Source organism: Molothrus ater, chromosome 4, assembly GCF_012460135.2.
Source record: "Molothrus ater isolate BHLD 08-10-18 breed brown headed cowbird chromosome 4, BPBGC_Mater_1.1, whole genome shotgun sequence".
NCBI classification, from domain to species: Eukaryota; Metazoa; Chordata; class Aves; order Passeriformes; family Icteridae; genus Molothrus; species Molothrus ater.
Window position 1 is genome coordinate 38,083,718 of NC_050481.2, and position 14,197 is coordinate 38,097,914.

Consider the following 14,197-nt stretch of genomic DNA (forward strand, 5'->3'; position numbering starts at 1 on the left):
AAAACACTAAAATACTGGCTTAGGTAAAACAGAATTTTGGGATGGGACAATGACTCTTGTGGTGAAATTGCACTAGGAGTGCCTGCAGATGAATATGGACTAGTTCTTTTCTGGGAAAGACACAATATTCTATTCCAAATGCAGTCTTTTCAGTTAAAGTAAACACAGAAAATTAAAAAAAAAATCCTTTGGAAGCAAAAGTTCTGAAAGTCTCATCTATAAATCTGTCAGAGTAGAGATGGAGTGAAAGGGAGATGTTACTCTTTAATCACAGACTGCAGTGAGGGGCTGCAGAGGCAGCATCTTTGCTCTACATCCTTGCTTCCAAGATATAAGGGAAGGAAATATTCTGGGTGAGAACAGAGTAAGATACTCACTCCATGCTACAGAAATTGAACCTGGTGAGAAAAAGTGGTTCTGAATCACATCCCCTTCAGCAGTAAACCCTCAAAGAAGGTTTGAAGCATAAAAAATTTGTCTAAAATATGTGCTAAAATATTTATTGGCTGCTATGTAATATCGAGTATGGGAAGTAGCTTTTAATCACCATGTAAGTAATTTTGTTCTCTTGTAAAAAAATAACAAAATAATCTTTTACCTATTCGAATTTAAGAAAAGCAGAGAACTGAATATCTCTATTTTACCATAAACACTGGAGAGTAAACACTGCAGGTCTGCAGCATGTAGAAAATAGTCTTGTATTATGGCTTTAAACCAGAGATTTTGGTTTAGAATTGATATAAATATGTCATTCACATATATATGAGGAACAAAAATGATTTTGAATGTAGAATAAGTATAAAAGTAAGTGATAAATGAGTTCTGCAAAAAGGGAAATATTTATTTATTAGTGACACCTTCAAATGAATTCTAAGCAAGTGAAGAATTTTGAATGAAATTGCAAAAAAATACCTTGAGGGCACATGCTAAGAAGTGAGAAGGAAAAGAATCGCTAAAGGAGTTTAAAAAAAAACCCAGCAAATAAACCAATAAACAAACACAAACCCTCAAACCTGTAACATTGTCATGGCATAGTAAAAGAGGAAATAATGGTTTTATTCTACTGACCTAGGGAACCTCAGCTGAGGTAAATTACCATAGCTCATTTTCAACTAAGCTACGTCCATTTCCAGGAGATGGAGCTTGGTCTCACTGGCTTACAAAAATAATTTCTGGGAAAACATGAGTTGAAAATATACATTTCAGTAATAAACTTTTATATAATGACATCTTTGTTCCTGTTGTTGCTCTCAGTTGCTGTTTTGTTGAATACTTCATGATAAATATGGTAAAATGAGTGCACTTTGTAAAAAAAAAATAATTTAAGTATTAGGGTGATTTAAATCTCCCACAAATATTTTGCTTTCAAAAATTTAGCAAATGTTCTGTTCCTTTTAACTCTTTCCAGGGTTCATAAATAGATAACTTCTCTCTCTCTCCCATAAACTAATACCCACCCCCACCTTTTCATTTTGGAAATATTTTTGGTCTCTGACTCCAAAAGCACTTTATCTTAAGTGGGCTTAAAGTAAATATTTTACTTTTGTTTTAAAAAAACCCCACCTGTTTCTTAAACAGGTATTATCTTTTGAATAGTACCATTTTCAATCCAGCAGATCTGATGAATTTTATTCCACTAATAGACACTGCAGTATTCAAAATAGTATCAGTGAAGTTCTCATATCTATACCTCTGACCAATTTCTTTCCCAATTTTGTTAAAACTTTATCTAAAATATATCCATGCTTTCAAAATCTCTGATCGGAATGAATAGCCACTACTCCCACTTAAATCTCCAGGATTTGAACATTTTTCATTCCTTTGTGCCAAGTAGACTTGTTTTAAATTCAGTTTGTATATATCTTGTATGTGTTTACAGCAATGGGGAGGAATGGCATTTGTTACTCAATTGTTGTGTGCTTCATCTAACCCAAGCCCCTACATAGCTGAGTATTAAGAAGCAATTGTTGGGTTTTATAGCTTTAGAAATATGCTTTACAGCAAGAGAAGCCCTGTCTTGGGGAATAAGATTAATGTTATATGGTGTATTCTAAGCTCAGGTGCTGGCAAATGGAAATTTCTGGTCACACTTCAGGTTTGGTGTGTTTTACTTGAAATATGCTTTGAGGAAATGGAGGTATTATTATTATTATTATTATTATTATTATTATTATTATTATTAGATTGTGTCCAGATTTCTTGATGGCAACATTTCATGTTGGGGAGCAGTTGAACCTCTACCCTTCCAAGCGGGAGTTATTTGTCAAGCTATGTATTGTATTTTCAAAAAATTGCTCAGTTGATGTATGTAGTCAAAATTAAATTAATTAGTGCAGTTTTGATGCATATAAAAGGCAATCACATGATTATGATATTCTATACTCTTCTGCAAAAAAAATAGATCACTTTTTTTACGGTTGTAGATTAGCCATCATACATTTGTGATAATGGGAAATAATCTATATATTCCGGTGAAACAAATAACATTACAGTAATTTGTGTGAGAGGAATTTTGTAAAGTGTACTGTTGCAGTGTCTCGCAGAGAATATATAATGTTGGAATTACCAAGTTGGTAATAACTAGCCTTCCCTGTGAAATTTCACAGGAACAAAATGGGAAACAAATGCTCAAGACTCTATGTCTGAAACTGCTAGGGTACATTTTCTTGCCTAGTTTCTTAAGGAGTACCTATGTTTAAGAAAACAATGGGAAAAAATAGAAAATAAATGATCAGTAAACAGTAAATTGATAAGAATTTAACTAAATCTAAATACTTTCACAAACTCTATGACTTTTCCCTAAAGTCAATCCAGAATACTGATGCAATTATTTTTTGTTTGTCCAGCTAGTCTTTTTTTTTAACATAGAAACACAGAGTCAGATATTTTTAAAGCCCAAAACAATGATTTCTCAGATGTATATTCATCCTGCGCAAATTTAGGTCATAAATTTCAGTAGAGATGCTGAAGTCATTTAGGATCCTAATGAAGAGCAAGTATTCCCTGCTTAACCTTGCCAGATGCAAAAATTTTCTGGTTTTCACATTACCGGCAAGAAGTCCTCAGCAAAATAAACCCCAGAGACTCAACTACCATGCTCAAAATAAATCATAATTACAAGTGTACTTTGTTTTTCATAGTCTATACCTCAAGGATAAGGTGAACATTTCTTTCTGTTTTAATGTAGCTGCAATGGTGTATTGCATTTGTATGTTTTTTTCTCAATGTAGGCTGGCTAGGCAGACAAATATCAATCATTTTGAGTAGTTTCATTTGCTAATGCCTCTTTGAAAAACTTTTTATACTCATGCTTCTGGAAGAGGTACCTTCACTTTTTACTTCTCAAAAGATGGGGGATTTTTTTTTTGTCAAAGGAAGCAGGGGATAAAGAGATAGAGAAACAAATGAGGGTTCTTTATGTTATAAAATATTTGTGCATCTTTAATTTGCTGTCTAAGTAGAAAACAAGCTACCTAAACTGAGGTGTTTAATATTCAGTGTTAAAGTGTCTCAGTTACTGGCCCCCATTGCTATTGCAAAAACAAATACAAAATTTTCATTTTTTTATAACATCACAAGCCCACTGAGACTGGTAGAAAAATCCCATTGTCTTCTATGAATCTTGGATCAGGTCCTAAGTCGGTAGTTCTGCTGGCCCTGGAAAGATGGTTGTTTTTGCATGACTTGGTGCAACATTCTCTGAAAGAATGTGCACAAGCATACTGGAAAATCTCTTCCATTCTTCACTGACTCCTGAATAATATTGGAAATGCAGTCTATTGCAAAAGCTTCTTCACTGCCTGAGCATAAAAAGGTTGTTGAGTGAACAATCTAAAAAAAAAATATTATTGATTCAATGGTATTTGGTATTTGAAATTTGTGACTTTAAAAAATATAGTTACAAAAATTACTTTATGGAAAAAAAAATCAACATTTAGGAAGAACATAACTAATGAGAAAAAAATTTGGTGAATGCAATAATTTACATATTAGAAGCATCTTGTGTGCGATGTTTAGGTGAAGAGGGAGCATAAAAAAAAAGGAAAAACTTTCAGCTCAATAGAGAAAATATGGATTTTGGGATTTTGGATTTTGGTTAACAGGTTAGCTGTCTTGGTGATTTAATTAGCTATATCTACCTTTAAAATCTAAGATTTATGAAGACCTTTTTTCTATCAAAACATGATATTTGAAATGAGAGGTTCAGTGAAACACCTAGAGAAAAATATGAAAGAGCTTTCTAATTTCAAATAATATATATAACTCTGGTCACCTGCAAGGATTGCATCTTTTTATTCCAGATTTCATTGACATAGGACTTGAACTTGCTTCTTATTTATACTGGGGGTTTAAATGTTTGTGTATTCCTGGAGTTAGTAGGAAAGGCATGTTTTCTTTCCTCTCAATTGCAGCCAGATTTTGCACTATGAGGTTCATGAAATTTTTTGTTTATGAATGGCACGCCAGTGACACATTAAAGAGCAGCTGCTGAAGCAAGTGTAGATGTAATATACCCTACTGACTGCGGCAGAGCCGAGAAAACAGTCCAACCAGCAAATCCTGCAGAATCCAAGCACAAAGGAGTGACTTTATCCAATTTCCCCTTTTACTATTTTATCTTTTGAATTATATGTGAGAGCAGAGTCTGTCACAGACTACCAGTGTGTTCCAGAGAACTCAGGACTTAAGAACTCATCAGAAAACAAAGGAATACAGGAGCAATTATTAGAGCCAAGGACAAGAACGACCCAAGAAAATGTTTTACTTTTTTTCAATTGGCTGTACTTTAAAGTATTGCACATGGTAAAATCTATGTCTGCTAGAGATGTACTAATATCAGTAATCATCAGAAAGATGATTTTCTTTCACTTAATTTAATGAATGCCTACTCAACCATTTTATGAAGGAGGAAAAATTTTCAGGGGTGTTGCAAAAGTGAAAATATAATCTATACTTTAAAGGAGATATTTAAATAAAAGGGCTGAAAAGGGACACCAGGCAAACATATTTTTATGTTTTTCTCAAAGATAATAACTGTACATACATATTAACTTCACCAAAGCTGACATTACCAATATTTTTAAATAATATAACTGGAGGATAACAATACTACTAAGGATCCTTGATATACATTCTGTATTTGAGTTTTGCTTTTTCTGAGGACAGTAACTCTTAAAAATTGGAGTGCAAAGGTGTAGGAGGCTGGGAGGATAGATATGCTACTATTCTTGGAGTCAATTTCATAAAATCAGGTTCCTTATGGCTTGCTCTACAATAATAAAAGTGACATATGAATAATAAATACATTCAGAATCTTGATTCTTGTAATCATCTTCATAGCCTAGATCCAGAAGTATTCCCATCACACATCCAGGGATAAAGAACCAACAAGTTCAAACATACAGTGATCTTAACACAAAAGATCTACCATTTGATGTTGTTTTACCTCCTGGATGAAGGCAAAACTTTAAATAACAGGGGCACTAGAAAATACTTCCTACATAGACAGAAAAGTGTCCATGATTCGATTTCAGTAAAAAAAAAAAAAAAGTTGCTACGTATCAACAACGTAAACATGAAAAAGAGAGGTAGGCTTTATGGAAGGTAGATAAGAGCATCTAAATTACTTGTGGCATTTACCATCTAATATAACAACTTCTTAGGATGAAAAGAGTGACAATGTTGCACACATTTAGGCAATACCAATAAACGCAGGGAATTCATGTTGTCATTTTCATATGCTCATACTCTTGCACTTCTAACACACCTGTAAAAAAAAAGTGCATACGAGCTGACAAGATTTCCAATAAGTAACACTTATTTCCGTAATTAATTTTTTTTTCCTTTCATCATTTTGCACCATTACTTGCATTAGTTTTTTTAGAAGTCTTTAATCTTCTTCAGCTGTATTCATGTGTTGCTGACTTCAACAATAAGACACTTGATAATATCCTATGGTGACACAAACTCATTTCTCCTGTTATCCCAGTCAATAAGAAGTTGCTGGGAACACAGAGTGATTAATAGCACTCTATCTTTAGAGATTTCAACTGTTCATAACACTAATTTAATTGAGTAGTCATAATGCCAGGTTTTGTGGTGTGATAGTAACCATCACAACAGGCATTTCATGACCTTTTTGAACTGGAAGATAGCATGACTAACATGTACTCCCTTGAAAAGTATAATATTCACCTACAAACACATTCTTCTTATAAGTAATTGAAATAAGTTGGAGCTGTTCTAGAAGAAAATACATGGTCAGAATGTAAGAGAAAATTTTTTCCTGAGCTGAATCCTCCTTATGAGCAGGATTGTATGGGCAGAACTGCTTCATAGACCAGAAAATACATGTAATAGTTTTGCGTACTGGCAGCTTGAGACTATTAATTGTTTAAAGAAATACGTGAGTGGTCACTTAAAATGAGACTGAAATCTAATGCCAAGTCGAATATGGATCTTTTAAACTTCAAAAGTACATCTGAGTTATCCATAGTGAAAAATTGGAAAGAAAAATGCAATTGTTTGCATAGCATTTTTTCTAATAAAGATTCTTTTCACTCCTGCAAAATAAGTTTACTAGAAACTTTGGCATATGGTTGTCATGGTTTGAGCAAACCTTCAACAGTAATTCAAAATTGTTCAAATTAAAAAGCTGTTGAACCTTTCTTAAAGTTTTTAACAAGCTGTCAACATCTGCAGGGTTGTATTTATGTGCCTTTTCACTCTGAACCACATCAGTGATATTCCTTCACAGTGAAAGATAAATTGTAAAACAATCCACAGAGGGCAAAAGAATTGTAAAGACCTCATATGAGAAAATGAATGATTTCTGAGATGGGGAAAGGTACATAAAAATTTTGGCAATGTATTTTGCTACCTGAAGATCTTATGTGGGTGGTCCAGATACTGATGTACAAGGATAGATACTGCTGTGCTATAACACCACCACATTATCTAAAATGTGTACCTTATAGATGGAGTATGAAAAGCAGAAGTATTTTTTAAATTGTAGAGTCCCTTTGATGATGAGGAATGTAAATCAAGTACCAAGATGTTTTACTCAATCTATGGCATGTCCATACAACAGAGCCAAATAATTTCAGGGTTGGGTTTTTTTTCCTACTTAATTCCAGTCAATTAGATGATTTAATTAAGAATTCATTCCACAATTTAAGATGTATTCTTAAGATTTTCTGATGTTAGTATATATATTACTGAAGAACATATGAAAACTCTGTCTTTTCATGGGCAGTTTTAACACAGTTAAAATAGTCTCTTAGCAGTAATGATACGTGTCTGACTCTTCTTTTTTGGGATTTTCCTTTGTTTTTGACACATAAGAATTATTATGGCTGTAATGGTATTGGCATATAGGAAGTATTAGCAGAAAACCTATTTCAAAATTATAATTAAAGGTTTTATGCACAGTACTTAAATTTACTGCTGATCTCAGAATGCTTAAAAACTATTTCCTCTTCTCTGACAACTTTTATTATGTGTACATCGAAAATAATGTATCTTTATCTTCTCTTTCACTTTTAGAAAGGCAGTGTAATATGAGTACAATAGTCAGATGATGCACAGTAACTGGTTTCCTAGGGCTCCTGCAGCCAAATAGGAAATGTAATATAAATTTAAGATCATTTCACACCCTTGAAAATCCCTAAAGAAACATACCTGACAAACAAGCCTACCTTATATGTGTGACAGTCTTACCTTTGCCCCTTCAAATGCCCCCACAGCCAAGACTGAATTTAATTTAATGTGGATTGCATTTTAATTTTTTCACACAATCCACATTAAAATCATAAAGTCAGTTTTATTATTCTTCTTTTCTAACCTGCTCTGGGTGCTATACCAGGGATTATTGCTTCAAAATTCTCAAGGGATAATTTCTTCCTTCTTCATAAAAAGTCACCACCTTCACACTGTTGCTATCAAGTCTTATGGGATTTTTGACACTAGCAAACTGTATGTAATATGCGATTAGGATGTAATAGTAAGACACAAGCTGTGTTTCAGACTGATATGTCCCTATTTATTGTTCCCTGCCTTTCACTTCATGCCAATATTTGTCACTGCCTTACAGTACATACACCCACATGGCCTCTCATTTCCTCTATTGTGCATATGGTGTGAAACAGCTATCCTTTTTATTTAGAGTACTGTAAATTATTCTTAACTGCATTACAGATTCCAGAAGCGATTCATTTATATTAAAATGGGTAATGGGCTGTGGATAAACAGGGATTTTGTTCAGAAGTCACCAAAACATTCTCAGTGAATTTTACATATGTATATATATGTCTATATCTATATATGTAAAATATATAGATATGTATATATATGAATGTATTTCAAAGCTTCTCTTTCTAGCTGTCAATGCAAATAATGCTTAGTTTACAAGTGACTTTAAAATGCTGAACCATTTGGTTTTGGTTGTCTATGTGAAGCAGATTTGTGTAGCAGCCTGCTTATGTTAGAAAGCAGATCATAGATCATATTGAGTGCAACTAGCACTAATTGGCAAACTTGGCAGGTTGATCAGAAAGGCTAAAAACTAAGTGGGCAACAGAACTGACCTTCTTTTATAAGTTAACACCAAAACACTCTGCTGAGAAATCTGCTAGTGCAGAGAAATCTGTTGACCCTATCACTTTTCTGTGTAGGGTTTTCTTCTCTGGGGCTGTCAATCCAATCTTTTTCAGTAGCACTAAAACTACTAAGAAATAAATGTAGAAATACATTGCAAAAGAGTAGAAATGTCCACATTCCCAGAATTACTTAGAAGGTGAGATTCTAAATATATATATCTAAAATGTATATGATAGAATAGTCTGGTATGGTAATGCAATTGTCATCTATCTTCAGTGAACCTTTGTTGAGTAAAGTCTGTCCTGTGAGTTATATTTGGAAGGGGGAGATGGAGATAAGAGATATTTTTCTTCAGAATTTCGTGTCATTTCTGAGGGGGAACTTCAGAGTATACTGAGTTGTAAAATAATTAATCAGTATCTTGATATTGCTAAATCTCCACAATGCTTTTTCAAGCTCCTTAGGTGGGAAATACACTACATTAATACTGTATTACTCCTTCTTACTAGGAAAAAGAGAGCTTCTGCCTCACCAAAGTCCTTTGTCCACAGCAGCTGTTTCCCAGTTATGGCACAGACATATTTCAGTGGAAAACTTTCGTGGCTGTGTACATTATGTCTCAGTAACTATGTTTGTATCTTGTATTTTAGCACACAGAACTGAAGCTGATAATTTTTTTTGGTATTTGGTTTGCAGATTCAGTTGTCCTTGAGTATTTCCAGATCAGTCTTTCTAGCTTGTTATCGTATATTTATTCAGTGGTTTTGTAGTACCTCTGGTGAGAAGATGCAAATACATCTGTATTCCTAAATATCATAATACTTCATCTGTTCTTCTTTACTCTCCATAGGCATTATTAGCCCTAGAATTGCTGTGCCTTGTTGTTTGGGAAATCACCCTGGGAATGCAATCTCTTCAGATGAGTGACAGGCCGTTATCACCTCCTCCACCCCCTACAATTTTCCAGGGTACTTAAGGGACAACAGAATTTCTGCTTCAATGGATGGCAAATACCTTTTCAGCACTTGCACAATGTCCTTGTTTAGAGAAGGAATACAGGTGAAATTTGAAGATATGGATCTGATGATTTTACTTTCTGAATACGTTAATGATGTGTTTTCCTGCACATGTGAATGAAAAGAGGAGAAAATGAAAGTGAAAATCTTTATTTTGCGGAAGTCAGACCCCAAATCTAAGAAAACATCATGTGTAAATTATGGAGATTCAGGCCATGCCCTTCTCAAACACAATCAGCAAAAATTCTTTTCCATCATAGAAGAAAAAGATGGATGCAAAAAACATCAGCCAATGTGCTGTTTGTAGTCCTTTGAACAGCCATTTCTCTGTAAAGTTTATTGGTTATACATTCAGTTTTATCTAGGAAAATGTTTTGCTTTTGATTTCAGTTTTGGCCTTTTTTTTTCCCTAGTGAATGTGAGCAATATTAGTTTTTGATTTGCTAATTCATTTGTTCAGATTTATACACATACTCTAGTTAGTTTGAAGGCCTTTACTTGGGCCTGCAGTTTATGCTGTTTTCTATCCTTTTAAATTTAGATAATATTTACTGTTAATGATAATATAATTTAGATAATATTTAGATAAGATAATTTAATTTAGGTAATATTTACTGCTGAATAACAAACTACCTTACCTCAGTATAAATTCCAATTCTATTAGACTACAACAGGTAGGTATCTGGCCCAAGAATTTAATGTCAAACAGTATAATGTGGCTGCTTCCTTGGGCTTAAAGTGCTATATATTTTTAGAAGAGTAGGATTTTTCTGCACTAACCCTCCTCATTTCTGTGTTGCATTTCCTGTAAAATTCTTTGAGTTTCACTGAATGTTACAGTCCAAGTAAACTTTGGTTCATTGACTTCAAAGCTACAAGGAAAGATTATTTACCAGAATTTGCTATTTTAACCATTACAGATCAATATTTGTGCACATATCCTATATTATAATATCATCATATCTGAAATATGTACAAAAAGTCATCTGTACACAAACTGCACTTTATGGATTGCAAAATTAGAAACATTGCACAAAACCACAGGGCAAGCCAGGCCATATTCCAAGATATTTATACAACCTTTCTCTGTCTCAAAATCCTCTGACACATGGTATTACAGGAAGAATTTTGGTCACACTTTAAAGGACCTGTGTCTGTCCATGGGAAATATATAATATTGGAAATATTGTCTCATCTGTGAAGATGACATTTGGGATTTTTATTTGCCTCAAGGCATCTGTTGGCCTTTTACAACATTTTCTTTTTATTGGTGTCCCTAATCGAATATAAGTGCATATTGAAAAGAAAGTTTTATTACATCAACATTGCCTCCTTTATTTAGAGTAGTTAATTTATATATTTAATCTGTCACCCTCTCATCTTTTTTGCTGCTCTGCAGAGTCTCTTATTTTGAGTTTCTTATCTCTTGCTGGCCATAGAAACCTTCTTTGCACATCCTCGTGATCATCATGCTAAACTTTCTTATAGGTAATTAGTGATCAAAACTGTTATTAGTATTGAAGTGTTCTTAGCTTATTGAAAGAAAGAAAGAAAGAAAGAAAGAAAGAAAGAAAGAAAGAAAGAAAGAAAGAAAGAAAGAAAGAAAGAAAGAAAGAAAGAAAGAAAGAAAGGAAGAAAGAAAGAAAGAAAAAAAAAGAGGAAAGACATCAGATTTTAAGATGGAGGGGAAAATAAAAAATAATCTTTAAATTAGAAATTAATATATACTATAATTATGTAATTAATATATATAATCACATATAACACAATAATATAAATAAATATTATAATAAATTTTAATTATATTGTATAATATTTCTAATATATTATTAATATGTATTTGTATATATGTACTGGGGACCTCCATCCTCCTCAGGCTGTTGGTGCTGTTTGTGCCCATTTGAGTGCTCTGTCTGTCTGGGATCTGCGTGGCTGGGTGAATACATATGTAGTGCACATAGGCAGGTACTTGTGTGTTTGTGCCTGCTGGGAACACACCCCCAGTGCTGGCTGGACCAGGGACACCTCTGGAGCTGTTGAGTGCAGTGTGGTACATTTTCTTCTGACTGTGTTGCAAATTATGACAATGATAATGATAATACCAAAAAGGATAGCAATAATAAATGTTATAGAAGACATGTTTCTATCTTTGTGCTTAGTTCAGCTGATGTGTGTTTCAAACAAACTGGTCCAAGATCCTTTGAGTTTAGGAAGAAGTATGATGAAGTCCATGCTCTTCTTTCACTGCTATGAACACCTTGATTAAAGGTACCCCAGGTATATCTGTGAGGCAACTAGACAACTACTTTTGAAGCAATACCCTAACTGCAGTAGCCTAAGGTATGTAAGTGGAGCGAATTTTTCAAGAAGTAATAGATTTATTGGATGTAGCTGGAATATGTAAGCAAGCCTTTGGACATATTTTGCTCCCTCATCAAGCTGCAGCTTAGCAAATTTATTCAGGCTAATGCTTCCTGGTCAAACAGATTGAGCAATGAGAAAGGATACTTTTGGGCAGCATCTATGCTGTCAGAGAGCTGAAAGCTCTTGAATATCTCCCACCTTTCTGTTACCTGCCTAGCTCTGCAGTAGCACTTGCTAAGTAATTAAAGCTGTGTGAAGGACCTGAGATGGTTGTCTTTTAGGACCTCTGAGGGCTCAGAATTCAGAGTTCTTTTTAGCATTTGCCTCTGTTCTGTGTTTGCATACCCAGCTCTTTATTGTTGGACTACTATTGTTTTAGTATAAGGCCAAAAAATGGACCACACTTCCAAAAAGTACTGCAATAATAGTTTCATGTTGTATGTATGAATTTGGATGTTATAGACATAGACTATATAGCTCACTGGAGACTTTTGTATATATAATAAAAACTTATTTTTCCCAATCCTAGCTGAACTTTAAGAAGTAATTGCTTTAAATTTCTCAATATTTAAGGAACAGTTTAATCTACTTTCTCCAAAAACCGAATATTGTAATAATTGCTAGTTTTGATACAAAAAGTTCTAGGAAGTTAAACCGTCCTTGTTATTTTTAAAAAAACCTTTAAATTTACTTCTCATCATTTAAACTCTGGACTGATCAAATCAGTTTTTAGACAACTGTTATGTTCAAAACTGTTGGTCATAAAATACTATGATGAAGACTGATTTGTGTATAAATCCAGTGCAAATTACATCTGAAGTCGAAAAGATTTTGGTCTACCAAGGGCAGTAGTATTTACAGAAGGGTTAGTCTGATATATCAAGAATCCCTTCCTTTTCTTTTCAAAGATCAGGAATTATACTTGTTTGACTGTTTGCCTGTTTGCCTATCAAAAATGTGTATTATAAAATTATAACTGTTTCTGTTTGTCCTCCTGCCTATTTTCCATGGTTAGCCTAAGGTTTTGCCGAGAAGAAATTCAATTAGTAGTATTTAAAATAAATAATAATTTAAATTATTTTGCTGGGGTTTTTTTTTACTCACAAATGAAAGGAATACCAATTGCTGCATTTTTCAGTGTATGTAATTAAGGAATATAGAATTCAAATGCTTTTTAATTTTCTCATGCTTAGATTATATTGCATACTAAACAAAAAACATGGTTTTAGAGGCAGAGCATACTGTGAGCTTTGAGTGCACTGGTGAGTTAATTAATTGAGAGAGTAGCAGTATGATAAATGGGATATGAGTTGCAACTCCAACAGGATTTGATCTGCAAAGAACTCTATCCTGTCTAATCAGAAAAGGAAGCTATCACTCAGTTTTGAATATGCTGGGAGACATGCAGTATCACACAATGATAAAAGAGCCTTCACTCTCATGAAATCATGATAGAGTCATCTAAATTTAACATTATATTATATAGTTATTGTCCCATTACACAGTGAACTGAACTTGCGTTAGCCAGTCACTCCTACCCCACAGCAGGATTTAAAATTGTAAACTAAGTATGGTAAACCTGAAGCCTTGTAATCCATCTGTGGATTGATGGGGTGAATGCTGTTCTTCGATCTTGTCTTTGTGTGTATTTCCAGAACTCAGCCAGGTTATCCAATCTTTATATAAGGAAGAAGGGAATTCAGTAAAATGAATAAGACAAATGGATATTACCACTTCTCCAGAAATTTACATCTTTATAAGGCCCCCTCAGAGTACAAAGGTATCTTGAGTTTTGCTACATGAAACATAAATCAAACAGCTGATTTCAATTCTGTTATCAAAATTCTACTGATAATTATATATATATATATATATATATATATATATATATATATATATGAATTGTGTTAAAATAATATTTTCTTCTATGTTCTCGTAGAATATCTTAAGGATAAGTTAAACTGGCAGCAATCAAATATTCCCTGAATACCTGAGCAGATTGTAAGTATTTGCAAGGTGTTGCATTGCATTATGTCCTAGGAACACAGTAATGTTCTCATGGAATTTTGATGAACTTTATGCTATTGTTCTTCCAAATTCTTTATGTACCTGTCTTGAAGAAATGCTAAGAGATTCAAGCTTAGCATCTTGCCTTTTCTGCTTTGATTGAATTTCCTACTGAATTTTATCTTTTGCATTTCTAATAGAATCATGATGGT

At 33.5% G+C, this 14,197-nt stretch overlaps 1 long non-coding RNA gene across 1 annotated transcript in view; it reads left to right on the top strand.

Moving 5' to 3' along the window:
• Positions 1–13,966, top strand: part of LOC129046653 (uncharacterized) — a 116,689-nt gene extending 102,723 nt beyond the window's left edge. Inside the window, exon 3 of the long non-coding RNA XR_008508298.1 lies at positions 13,918–13,966. This is a non-coding gene — a long non-coding RNA (uncharacterized LOC129046653). The remainder of the gene's footprint in view (positions 1–13,917) is intronic.
• Positions 13,967–14,197: the final 231 nt, after the last annotated feature.